The sequence below is a fragment of the Thalassophryne amazonica genome, chromosome 1 (assembly GCF_902500255.1).
Source record: "Thalassophryne amazonica chromosome 1, fThaAma1.1, whole genome shotgun sequence".
Classification (NCBI taxonomy): Eukaryota; Metazoa; Chordata; class Actinopteri; order Batrachoidiformes; family Batrachoididae; genus Thalassophryne; species Thalassophryne amazonica.
In genome coordinates this window covers 113,752,348-113,762,284 of record NC_047103.1, presented here as the reverse complement: position 1 = coordinate 113,762,284, position 9,937 = coordinate 113,752,348, and positions in this window count along the sequence as shown.

Genomic DNA, 9,937 nt, shown 5'->3' with positions numbered 1-9,937 from the left:
CTGTTTACTGGCCTCCCAAATACACTATGAATTTTATGTATGATTTTTCTGATTTATTTATTTTTTTTCTAGCTGGGATCATGCCTAATGCCTGATGTTCTTATTATTGGAGATATTAATATACATGTATGTTGTCCAGATATGCCATTGGTAAGGCATTTTTTTAAGCATTGTTGACCCTTAATTTGGTCCAGTCTGTAACTGGCCCTCCACATGAGCGTGGACATGCATTGGATAGAAAAAAATGAGGTGGGCTTCATAAATAATTGGCAAAGCTTCTGGGAAAACCTGGTCTTGTTAGGAGAGACGGCATCCATCCCACTTTGAATGGAGCAGCTCTCATTTCTAGAAATCTGGCCAATTTTATTAAACCCTCCAAACCGTGACTATCCAGGGTTGGGTCCAGGAAGCAGAGTTGTAGTCTTACACACCTCTCTGCAGCTTCTCTCCCCCTGCCATCCCCCCAATACCCCATCCCCGTAGAGATGGTGCCTGCTGCCAGACCACCAATAACCAATAAAAATCTATTTAAGCATAAAAATTCAAAAAGAAAAAATAATATAGCAGCTTCATCTGCACCACAGAGTAAAACAGTTAAATGTGGTTTATTAAACATTAGGTCTCTCTCCTCTAAGTCCCTGTTAGTAAATGATATAATAATAGATCTGTTGTGTGTTGGGGGGGTGTGGCTGGACATTTTGGTGTTCTTTTCTTTTCTTTGCTCTCCAGGTGGTATGCAGACTGATTTATTGTCTGTGGAGAAGGTGCTGGCAGAAGAGTCCTTCACCCTCATCAACATGATGTGCAGCACCTGTGGATGGTGCTCACGTGCAACCTTAAAGACTTTCAGCTGAAGCAGATAATGAGATGGCGTTCTGCATTTAAGTCATGTGTGATTCAAGCAGAATTGCCGGGAACTCGACCTTGTGATGTTCGTTTGTGAGACACTGAGGACCGCGCCTAGGTTTGACACATCGTGCCTGTGAAGGAGGAAGGGTGAGGGACACATGCTGTCAGCACACATCAGAGGTGATTAATTGTTTGACTAATTGTTAATAGTAACTTGGTATTTTGTTACGCAGTATATTTGAACTTTGATGAGAATTGTGCAGCTCGCTTCTCACTGCCGTGGCATGCGGACTGATGATCCTCCACCTGTTGTGAGAAGCTGCTCATTTACATAAAGCTTAAATACAGACCTGAATGTGTTGCTGATAGTGTGTGCCTTTTGAAGGATATTAGTTGTAGCTGCTGACTTACCTCACCTTTTCTATCCTTCGCAGAGAGTCGGTTTGTCGTGTCCACCTGGGGGTGTTTGGCGGTGAACGTGGGTCCAGAAGCGCCGGGCTTCAATCCTTTTGGGCGCTGGAGAGCGTGCCATCCTTCACTCTGCCAGACTGATGCAGCTTTTGTTTGTACACTTTGTTATGCACCAAAGGGTGGAAAAATAAATTGTTTTGTTATTGGAACCGCTTTCTGGTTATTTTAGCGCTGGGTTCCGTCAGACGCAGGTCCGCTCCTCAACCCGCGTTGACACATAACAAGATCAACATATTGATTTATTCTGCCTTACAGAAACCTGGTTACAGCAGGATGAATATGTTAGTTTAAATGAGTCAACACCCCCAAGTCACACTAACTGTCAGAATGCTCGTAGCACGGGCCGAGGGGGAGGATTAGCAGCAATCTTCCAGTCCAACTTATTAATTAATCAAAAACCCAGACAGAGCTTAAATTCATTTGAAAGCTTGACTCTTAGTCTTGTCCATCCAAATTGGAAGTCTCAAAAAACAGTTTTACGAGGTCTGTCGAAAAAGTATCGGACCTTTTTATTTTTTGCAAAAACCATATGGATTTGAATCACATGTGATTGCATCAGTCAAGCCTGAACCTTCTTGCGCATGCGTGAATTTTTTCACGCCTGTCGGTTGCGTCATTCGCCTGTGAGCAGGCTTTGTGTGAGCAGTGGTCCACCCCTCTCGTCAGATTTTTATTGCGAATAAATGTCTGAATGATTTGGAGCTTTGCTGCATCACATTTTTCCAGAAACTGTGAGAGACCTCCAGCTGGACACCATTTGGAAAATTTAGATGGCTTTCAGCGATGATTTTATGGGGATTACACAGATTAAGGAGTACTCCAGCCAGTTTAAAGACCGCCCACAGCATCTGAGAGCGCGGCGCATTCCAAGCGCCGATCGACAGGATCAAACCCCGCTCAAACAACCAGATCATTTCCAACGTGAAGGCTTTGTTGATCCGGGACGTCATCTAACTTTCACAAAAAAGGCAGAAGGAGTGGACATCAGCACTTCTCCTCCACACATCTGTCTCAATGTGCCGAAAAAGTGCTGTTGTCCACATCTTCTGCAATTCCTGTGCTAGTCAGACGACATACCGGATCAAGACAGCGTCCAGTTTAGAAATGAACCGCACATTCCACTGTTACAGGAGTTTTTGTCATGGAAAGAGGAGCGGAGGAACTCCGCGCGTCGCGGCGGAGCCGCATGGCGCAAAGCAACGCTGTGATGAAGCCTCACAGGACATGTTGGGGCATGTCCAGCTCATGCACAGTTTCTCAGATACTCACATGACTGAAAAGCCACCAGAAGCCGTCTGAGCCATCTGAAAGCCGTCCTGTGAGACCAACACGGAGGTGGTTTTGTCCCGCGCCATGAGCGGCATGGTGGCGCAATCCTCTGCTTCTCTTTCCATGAAAAAAACTCCTGTAACAGTAGAATGTGCCGAAAAAGTGCTGATGTCCATGCCTTCTACCTTTTTTGTGAAAGTTAGACGACGTCCCGCATCAACAAAGCCTTCACGTTGGAAATGATCTGGTTGTTTGAGTGGGGTTTGAGCCTGTCAATCAGAGCTAGGAGCGCGTCGCGCTCTCAGACGCTGTGGGCGGTCTTTAAACCGGCTGGAGCACTCCTTAATCTGTGTAATCCCCATAAAATCGTCGCTGAAAGCCATCTAAATTTTCCGAATGGTGTCCACCTGGAGGTCTCTCACAGTTTCTGGAAAAATTTGATGCAGCAAAGCTCCAAATCATTCAGACATTTATTCCCAATAAAAATCCGATGAGAGGGGTGGACCACTGCTCACTCAAAGCCTGCTCATAGGCGAATGACGCAACCGACAGGCGTGACAAAACTCACGCATGCGCACGAAGGTTCAAGCTTGCCTGATGCAATCACACGTGATTCAAATCCATATGGTTTTTGCAAAAAAAAAAAAGGTACGATACGTTTTGGACAGACCTCGTATTTGTTGTTATCTATCGTCCACCTGGTCGTTACTGTGAGTTTCTATGTGAATTTTCAGACCTTTTGTCTGACTTAGTGCTTAGCTCAGATAAGATAATTAGAGGGGGTGATTTTAACATCCATATAGATGCTGAGAATGACAGCCTCAACACTGCATTTAATCTATTATTAGACTAAATCGGCTTCACTCAAAATGTAAATGAGTCCACCCACCACTTTAACCATACTTTAGATCTTGTTCTGACTTATGGTATGGAAATTGAAGACTTAACAGTATTCCCTGAAACCCCCTTCTGTCTGATCATTTCTTAATAACATTTACATTTACTTTAATGGACTACCCAGCAGTAGGGAATAAGTTTCATTACAGTAGAAGTCTTTCGGAAAGCGCTGTAACTAGGTTTAAGGATATGATTCCTTCTTTGTTATGTTCTCCAATGCCATATACCAACACAGTGCAGAGTAGCTACCCAAACTCTGTGAGTGAGATAGATTATCTCATCAATAGTTTTACATCCTCACTGAGCACAACTTTGGATGCTGTAGCTCCTCTGAAGAAGAGAGCCTTAAATCAGAAGTGCCTGACTCCATGGTATAACTCACAAACTCGCAGCTTAAAGCAGATAACCCGTAAGTTGGAGAGGAAATGGCGTCTGACTAATTTAGAAGATCTTCACTTAGCCTGGAAAAAGAGTCTGTTGCTCTATAAAAAAGCCCTCCGTAAAGCTAGGACATCTTACTACTCATCACTAATTGAAGAAAATAAGAACAACCCCAGGTTTGTTTTCAGCACTGTAGCCAGGCTGACAAAGAGTCAGAGCTGTTGTGAAAGTGTCGTGACACGGACCCACAACAGGGGGCGGTAATGAACGGACAATGGATAAGCCAAAAGTAACAATTTAATGTTGTGAATCTCACAACGACATACAGACAATAACAATATGGTGGACTGTCAATCATACACCAGGTGATGTGTGGGCAGGCTCGACGATAGAAGACGCCTGTCGAGAGAAGAGCCGGATCCCCACACAGCTTCCACCACCAACGGAGCTGAAGAACACCGGAGCCGCCAAGCCCTGCGCCCCAGGTGGCCGCTGACTTCAGCAGTCAGACCCGGTACTGCTGGCAGAAAACAGAGACAGTCCTGATGAGTGTGAGTTCGCACACTCAGTAATCCCACAGTCAGTGTTCAGTAAAGGAGGGAGAACCTCCACCTCCAATCACACACTCGTGCAGCTCCTGTCTAACCACTTATCTGATTGGAGTGTGAAGCGAAGCCGTCGCTGATCACACCAAACGCCAATCCCACAGATAAGGCAGACACCACAGGATAACGGCTGTAAAAGAAGTTCAGATTATTAATCAACGTTTTGAGTCAGCAGAGAAAGTACCTGAATGGTAGCTGATTTGTGGGCGAGGAGGTGGAGTTGCAGTCCGGCCTTTATGGTGATGGTGATGAGATGAATGAGTGACAGCTGGTGCTGAGGATGAGTGACAGCTGTCACTCCCAGTGGCTCCGGCGCCCTCTCGTGCTTGAAGCCCGCACTCCAAGCAGGGCGCCATCTGGTGGTGGTGGGCCAGCAGTACCTCCTCTTCAGCGGCCCACACAACAGGACCCCCCCTTCAACGGGCGCCTCCTGGCGCCCGACCAGGCTTGTCCGGGTGCCGGGCGTAGAATTCGGCCAGGAGGGCCGGGTCCAGGATGAAGCTCCTCTTCACCCAGGAGCGTTCTCCGGGTCCATATCCTTCCCAGTCCACCAAATACTGGAACCCACGGCCCTTTTGACGAACGTCCAGGAGTCGGCGCACAGTCCAAGCCGGCTCCCCGTCGATGATCCGGGCAGGCGGCGGCGCCGGTCCGGGGGCACAGAGGGGAGAGGTGTGGCAGGGTTTGAGTCTGGAGACATGGAATGCTGGATGTATCCGCAGTGAAGCTGGCAGCTTCAGCTTCACTGCGGCTGGACTGAGGACCTTCATGATGGTGAAGGGTCCTATAAATCTGTCCTTCAGCTTTTGGGATTCCGTTTGCAGAGGTATGTCCTTTGTGGATAACCAAACCGCCTGCTCGGGCTGGTATGCAGGGGCCGGGGAACGCCGGCGGTCTGCATGGGCCTTAGCCCTCGTCCGGGCTCTGAGCAGGGCAGAGCGGGCGGTACGCCACACCCGACGGCACTTCCTCAGATGGGCCTGGACCGAGGGCACCCCGACCTCTCCCTCCACTAGCGGAAACAATGGGGGCTGGTACCCCAAACACACCTCAAACGGGGAGAGGCCGGTGGCAGATGAAACTTGGCTATTATGAGCGTACTCGATCCAGGCCAGATGGTCACTCCAGGCCGTCGGGTGTGCGGAGGTCACGCAGCGGAGGGCCTGCTCCAGGTCCTGGTTCGTCCGCTCTGCCTGCCCGTTCGTCTGGGGGTGGTACCCAGACGAGAGACTGACGGTGGCCCCCAGTTCCCTGCAGAAACTCCTCCAGACCTGGGAGGAGAACTGAGGACCACGATCTGAGACAATGTCTGCTGGAATCCCATGCAGACGCACGACGTGGTGGACCAGGAGGTCTGCAGTCTCCTGGGCCGTCGGGAGCTTCGGGAGGGCCACGAAGTGGGCCGCCTTGGAGAACCGGTCCACTATCGTTAAGATGGTGGTGTTGCCCTGGGACGGCGGGAGGCCCGTGACAAAGTCTAGGCCGATATGAGACCGGGGCGACGAGGCACAGGCAGAGGCTCGAGGAGGCCTTGGGCCTTGTGATGGTCGGCTTTGCCCCTGGCACAGGTGGTGCAGTCCTGGACATACTCCCGGACGTCGGCTTCCATAGACGCCCACCAGAAGCGCTGCCGGACCACTGCCACGGTCCTTCGCACCCCTGGGTGACAGGAGAGCTTGGAACCGTGACAGAAGTCAAGGACCGCAGCCCTGGCCTCTGGTGGGATGTACAGTTTGTCCTTCGGACCTGTCCCCGGATCCGGGCTCCGTGTCAGGGCCTCCTGGACGGTCTTCTCCACGTCCCAGGTAAGGGTGGCCACGACAGTGGACTCGGGGATGATGGTTTCAGGGAGGTCTGACAGCTCGGTCTTGACCTCCTCTTCATGCACCCGGGACAGGGCGTCAGATCGTTGGTTCTTAGTCCCGGGGCGGTAGGTGATCCGGAAGTCAAAACGCCCAAAGAACAGCGACCAGCGGGCTTGCCTGGGGTTCAGACGCTTCGCGGTCCGGATGTACTCCAGGTTCCTCCAACAGGTGTCTCCACTCCTCAAGAGCCTCCTTCACCGCAAGAAGTTCCCGATTGCCGACGTCATAGTTCCGTTCAGCTGGGGTCAACCTGTGGGAAAAGTAGGCACATGGATGGAGAACCTTATCGGACTCCCCGCTCTGGGATAGCACGGCTCCTATCCCTGAGTCAGAGGCATCCACTTCAACAACAAACTGGCGCTTGGGATCGGGCTGCACCAGAACCGGTGCAGTCGAGAACCGGCATTTCAACTCCCTAAACGCGGCTTCGCACCAATCCGACCAGGTGAAGGGGACTTTTGTGGAGGTCAGGGCTGTCAGGGGGCTAACTACCTGACTGCAGCCCTTGATGAACCTCTGGTAGAAATTTGCAAAACCGAGGAACTGTTGTAGTTTCCTACGGTTCGTTGGTTGGGGCCAATCTCTCACTGCCGCAACCTTGGCCGGATCAGGGGCGACGGAGTTGGAGGAGATTATGAACCCCAAGAAGGACAAAGAAGTGCGGTGGAACTCACACTTCTCGCCCTTCAAACAGCCGGTTCTCCAACAACCGCTGTAGGACCAGACGTACATGCTTCACATGGGTCTCAGGATCCGGAGAAAAGATGAGTATATCATCTAGATATACGAAGACAAACCGATGCAGGAAGTCCCGCAAGACGTCATTAACCAATGCTTGGAACGTCGCGGGCGCATTGGTGAGGCCGAACGGCATGACCAGGTACTCAAAGTGACCTAACGGGGTGTTAAATGCCGTCTTCCACTCGTGTCCCTCCCGGTTCCGAACCAGGTGATAAGCATTCCTAAGATCCAATTTCGTGAAAATTTGGGCTCCATGCAGGGGCGTGAACACTGAATCCAACAGAGGTAACGGGTATCGGTTGCGAACCGTGATCTCGTTCAGCCCTCTGTAATCAATGCATGGACGGAGTCCGCCGTTTTTCTTGCCCACAAAAAAGAAACCAGCACCCATCGGGGAGGTGGAGTTCCGGATCAACCCGGCAGCTAACGAGTCCCGGATGTAGGTCTCCATTGATTCGCGTTCCGGACGTGAGAGGTTGTACAGCCTGCTGGACGGGTACTCAGCGCCCGGTATCAAATCAATGGCACAATCGTACGGACGGTGCGGGGGCAGCGTGAGTGCCAGATCCTTGCTGAAGACGTCAGCAAGGTCGTGGTACTCAGCCAGCACCGCCGCCAGATTGGGGGGGACTAAAACCTCCTCCTTAGCTGTCACACCGGGTGGAACCGAGGATCCTAAACACTCCCGGTGGCAGGTTTCGCTCCACTGAACCACAACCCCAGACGGCCAATCAATCCGGGGATTGTGTTTTAACACCCATGGAAAACCCAAAATCACTCGGGAGGTAGAAGGTGTTACATAAAACACAATCTCCTCCCTGTGATCAATGTCACTGGCTGTGTCTGGTGTGTGATTAGTAGAAGAAGGGTGCCATCTAGCGCCCGCACCGACAATGTGATGGTAAGGCCACTAGAGGGAGCCCAACCTCCTTTGCCCATCTGCTATTCAGCAGATTCCCCTCCGACCCCGTGTCCACCAGTGCTGTGGCGTGAATGGTTAGATCCCCACTCAGGATCGTGACTGGGATTCGTGCAGATCGTCGGGGTTTCCCCACGTGGGTGTTGTGACCCACCCTTAGCCCAGTCTCTAAGGACGAGTGCTGCTGTTTTGACCGTTTGGGGCATTCTCTCTGTGTGTACTCGGTAGAGCTGCAGAGAAAACACTCTCCACGGATCAGCCTCCTTTGTCTCTGATCTGATCGTTTTTTGGTCCTGCTCGTTTCCATAGCAACGTCAGCAGGGGGAGCTGTTGTCACGTGGAGAGCCCTGGCAGTGGAGCGTGGGGAAGTCAGCTTCCTTTCAGACCCGGGAGGAAGAGGGACGGCTTGTACCTGACCACACCCCTCGTCTCGCTGCCGTCGGTGTTCCGTTAATCGGTTGTCTAACCGTATAACCAGGTCGATAAGCCCATCTAAATCCCGCGGCTTGTCCTTCGCCACCAGGTGCTCCTTAAGGACCAGAGACAGTCCGTTTACAAAGGCGGCGCGGAGCGCAACAGCATTCCAGCCGGCTCGCGCTGCCGCAATGTGGAAGTCGACTGCATACTTCACTGCGCTCTGACGCCCCTGCCGTATCGACAGCAGCACACTTGAAGCGGTCTCGCCTCTATGAGGGTGGTCGAACACCTGTCGGAACTCCCTCACAAACTCAGTATAAACCGTTAGGAGCCGTGAATTCTGCTCCCAAAGCGCCGTAGCCCAGGCGCGTGCCTCTCCTCGAAGCAAATTTATAACGTAAGCCACCCGGCTAGCGTCTGACGCGTACATGACGGGACGCTGTGAAAAGACGAGCGAGAACTGCATCAAGAAGTCTGCGCACGTCTCCACACAGCCTCCGAACGGCTCCGAAGGGCTTATGTATGCTTCAGGGGACGGTGGGGGGCTTCGTTGAACGACCAGCGGAATGTCTGTTTCTGGCACACGGTCAGCAGGAGGAGGTGCTGCAGCAGCGCCCTGAGCACGCGCTTCCACCTGGACGGTGAGAGCCTCCATCCTACGATTGAGAACACTGCTCTGCTTGGTAACTAAGTCCAACCGAGCGGTAAAGGCGGTTAAGATGTGCTGCAGCTCACGCAACACGCCTCCTGCTGGCGCCTGTGCACCTCGCTCCTCCATTGGCTGTTCAAGCGATGGTTGATGCCCCTCGGGATCCATGACGGTGGCCGAGAAATCCTGTTGTGAAAGTGTCGTAACACGGACCCACAACAGGGGGCGATAATGAACGGACAATGGATAAGCCAAAAGTAACAATTTAATGTTGTGAATCGCACAACGACGTACAGACAATAACAATATGGTGGACTGTCAATCATACACCAGGTGACGTGTGGGCAGGCTCGACAATAGAAGACGCCTGGCGAGAGAAGAGCCGGATCCCCACACAGTTTCCACCACCAACGGAGCTGAAGAACACCGGAGCCACCAAGCCCTGCGCCCCAGGTGGCCGCTGACTTCAGCAGTCAGACCTGGTACTGCTGGCAGAAAACAGAGACAGTCCTGATGAGTGTGAGTTTGCACACTCAGTAATCCCACACTCAGTGTTCAGTAAAGGAGGGAGAACCTCCACCTCCAATCACACACTCGTGCAGCTCCTGTCTAACCACTTATCTGATTGGAGTGTGAAGCGAAGCCATCGCTGATCACACCAAATGCGAATCCCACAGATAAGGCAGACACCACAGGATAACGGCTGCAAAAGAAGTTCAGATTATTATATACGTTTTGAGTCAGCAGAGAAAGTACCTGAATGGTAGCTGATTTCTCGGCGAGGAGGTGGAGTTGCAGTCTGGCCTTTATGGTGATGGTGATGAGATGAATGAGTGACAGCTGGTGCTGAGGATGAGTGACAGCTGTCACTCCC